Here is a 3928-nt window from a genome sequence, read left to right as displayed (position 1 = left end):
GGACGAGCGTGGTGGGCGTGGCCACCGGACCCCGCGGCCTGCGTACTCGGTGTCCGCAGCCCGCCGGGAGCCGCGCACGGACCCACGCCGACCACCACTGGCTGCAGTTGGCCGAGCGGCGCCGTGCCAACCGCCCGCGGATCCCGAGCGCCCCGCGCAGGCGCGCTCTGCGCGCCGCCGGAAGTGACGGTTTCGGCTGGCGTCACGTGGAGGAGGAACGGGGGACGAGTTAGAGGGGGCTGGGGCTAGCGACGGAGCTCGGGGTCCGACCGGCGGGCGGTGGGTTGGTCGAGGCTCCCGGGCCTTCCCGGGTGCCGGCTGTCTTCCCCCGCGGGATGCACGTCACTCTGGGGGTCTTTAAAACGCCGCCTCCGCCGGAAGCGCGCCCAGGCACTCCTCGCCTCTCCTCAGAGCCACTTTGCAGTCCTTCTCCCCGGAGACCGGGTTTTCCGTGGGCGGTGGAGCAACGCGGAACTCGTGGGTTCCGGCCAGGCGTTCCAAAGTCAGGGTGTCCGCACTTGGAAGCGCTCTGCGGGTTATTTGTTGGTTAGGACAGTTTAACACTGCCCTGTGTGCAGAGTGAGGGCCAGTGATTGTGTTCAGAACAGGTATTGGCATCATCCTTACAGACCATGATCGCTTACAGCCTACCCAGTCGCCCCAGGTCATGCAGCTGTCTCCTCGTAGCCGGGACCACCCTTTAGTTCTTAGCTCCTCGCTTCGGGCCATTCTGAAAAAGTAGATTACTATCAGGTCGTGGAAGCCGACTGTTGAGAGTCGTAGACTGCAGTTGCTATCTGCAACTTAACAAAAAGGTCTGCCTATTTCTAAAAGAAAATGCCTCGTTCCTTCAGTTTCTTAAACGAGTTTCGCGGTGGAAGGCGTTTGTAGAAAGAAGCGAAATTCTCCGCTACGGCCCATTTTCTGTTTCTGGGGGCGGCAGAGTCACGAATAACCCCAGATGACTTCAAACTCCCCATATAGCCTGGGCCATCCTTGAACTGGTGATCCTCGTGTCCCCACCACCACCAGTCAGATGCTGGGATGATTAGCATGTATCACTTCCAGGCCTGGCTTGGCCTACTTACTGTGGGAAGAAAGGCCCATAGCCAGATGTGGTGGCCCAAGTCTAATCCCTGCACTGATGAGAGAGGATCTTGAATTTCAGGCCAGCCTGGACTACATAGCAAGTGCTGAGAGGTTCTAATTTCTTAAACCAAAAACCTCTTTTTTCCCCTAATGTGGCACCTTTCCAATTTTCTTAAATACAGGCATGTTAACGTTTCAAGACTCCAACATCCACCTTTGGTAAGAGTAGATGAATGAGTTTCTATCTTCACCTGTATTTCTTTACCTTTTTAATGAGATATGGGCAGAGACATTAGAAAATGCGCTTAAGCAAAAGTCTGAACTTATAATCCTTCATTCTTTCCCTCTGCTATTTGAGGACAGGCTATTTCTGCCAATGCTAAACCGCTCCAGATTTAGGCATTTCTGCCGCGTAACCCACTAAACTAAAATTCTTCATCCAAAGACCTGACCTTTAAAGTACATTCCAGCTCAGTGGAAGTCAGATTGTATGTCAGATGATTGATGTGTTGTGGAGCTTGGGGATTTCCATTTAGAATCAGCTGACCGTTTTCCTTACTGTGAAGATTCACTGTGGAGGCTCATTCCTACATTTTGATTTGTGCTTTGCAATCCAAATAATGGAGAAATTTAGTCATTTCGTGGTACTCAAAACTGGAGTCTGTTTAACAAGCAGTTTGGGCCTAATACATTTTAACCTCACCAGAATACTAGAATAGAATGTGTAATCAGTTCCCCAGCGTTGGTTTGGTAGAGAAACTCACTTCCTTGTACAAACATAACCTGACTTCAGATTTTGAAGATTAAGATTTAAGGCCCTGCTGAAAACTAGGGACTCCACCAAGGCCTGTATTTTTTTTCCAGCAAATATGAAATTTGAATATCTTCTGATTATCATAGATTATTAACTCCACAATACTCTATATAAGAGTTAATAATAAATACATCATTCTGAAAATCTTCTGCCTTATAAATAACAAAAATGCCAAACATTTGTGAACACTTTACCAAAAAAAAAATAAAATAAAATGTTGATACTGTTGTCAGGCAATCCCACCCTCCTAGTAAACTTATGGGTTAAAAATGTCTTTTTAAACCAATTTGTAAGCAAAGTTGGCACAGTAAGGGCAGACTGTAATCAGGAAATTCTAATCTTCTAGTTTTTGTGCAGAAAATTTGATAGGCACAGTCATTTCTCAATACTATACATAATTTTTACTGATTTAAAACAAGTTGTGTGTGGGGCTGGAGAGATGGCTCAGTGGTTAAGAGCACTGACTGCTCTTGCATAGGACCTGGGTTCGATTCCCAGCACCCATGTCGCAGCTACAAACCATCCTTAACTCCAGTTCCAGGGGAATGTGAAGCCCTCTTCTGATCTCCGTGGCATTGTATGACATGGGTGCACTCACATCCATGCAGGCAATACACTCGTAGACATAAAAATAATAAAAAATAATTTTAAAAAATAAATTGTGTGCTCATTTTGATGACTTGATTTTACTGGATCATGCAGTTCTGAAATGTAACATTTTTCTTTATCTGGAGTCAGGGTTGTTTCAACTACTTGAGTGACTGAGGCAGAAAGATCAGTTGAATTGAAGTAGTTAGGGCCCAGCCGTTACAACGTGGGCAGACCCCATCTTTTTAAGAAAAAAAAATAGAACTAGACAGCTGCAAAGATTGCTCAGCATAGTGACTACCACACAGGCGTGACAACCCAGGTTTGAGTTCACTGAGAGAACCGATCTCAAAAAGTAAACAAAGGGACAGGCAAAATGGCTCAGTGGGTAAAGATACTTGCACATAAGCCTGACAACCTGAGTTCAATCATGGGAGCCCACATGGAAAAGCAAACGGCTCCCATAAGTTGTCCTCTGACTTCTACATGCTCCCTCCCAAAATAAATGAATGTAAAAAAAGAAAAAGGGTTTTAGTTAAAGGGTGGTAGGACCAGCAAGATGACTCAGTGGGTCAAGGCACTTGCAGCACAATCCTGGTGATTTGAGTTCCATTCCCAGAGCCCATGTAAAAGTGGAAGAAGAGAACCAACTCCACAAAGTTGTCCTCTGAACTCCACACACACACACACACACACACACACACACACACACCACAGGAATATGTTTTGAAAAGATAAAAGGGTGAAAAATGACCAAGGAAAGATACCCAGAGTGTTCTCTGGATCTGCTTGCCTGCTCCCCATGCTAGGGTCACAGGCATGCACGGACATGTCTGGCTTTCTTTTTTTTGTTTCTCAACAGTTTCATACATGCATATAACGTATTTGGATCATATCACCCCTCTCCCCGTTCCCTTCTCTTATCCTCCTCCCACTACCCAGGAGCCCTCTTCCCAGCACTTCCCACTCCTACTTTCATGTCTTTTTTTAATACCTATTTGGTTTAATTGGGTTGCTTGCAGGTATATCCATGTGGGGTTATTTACCAGATCGTGGGGAACATACCATAAGTGGCTACACTCCTAAAGAAAAATGACTCCCTCACCTGCAGCAACCAGTAATTGCTCCTCAGCTAGGAGTAGGGCCTCCTGTACCCCTGCTCCATCCATACTGGGATGTTGACATGTTCCATCTTGTGCAAGTAACCACAGCTGCTATGAGTTCATGAGTGTGATGGCCGTCCCCTGTCCAGAAGAAAGCCTTTCTTGGAACTGCTCTCCATCCTCCAGCTCTTACATTCTGAGATGTGCTCTGAGCCTTGGGAGATCTGTGCATTAACCACTGCCCACTGCAAATAGAAGCTTTTCAGGCCAAAACTGAGAGTAGCACTAATCTGTCAGTGGAAGTAAGCTTAAATACTTAGAAGGCAAAGCAATA

Source organism: Nannospalax galili, unplaced genomic scaffold (assembly GCF_000622305.1).
Source record: "Nannospalax galili isolate Female #2095 unplaced genomic scaffold, S.galili_v1.0 scaffold440, whole genome shotgun sequence".
NCBI lineage: Eukaryota > Metazoa > Chordata > Mammalia > Rodentia > Spalacidae > Nannospalax > Nannospalax galili.
This window is presented reverse-complemented; position numbering follows the sequence as displayed.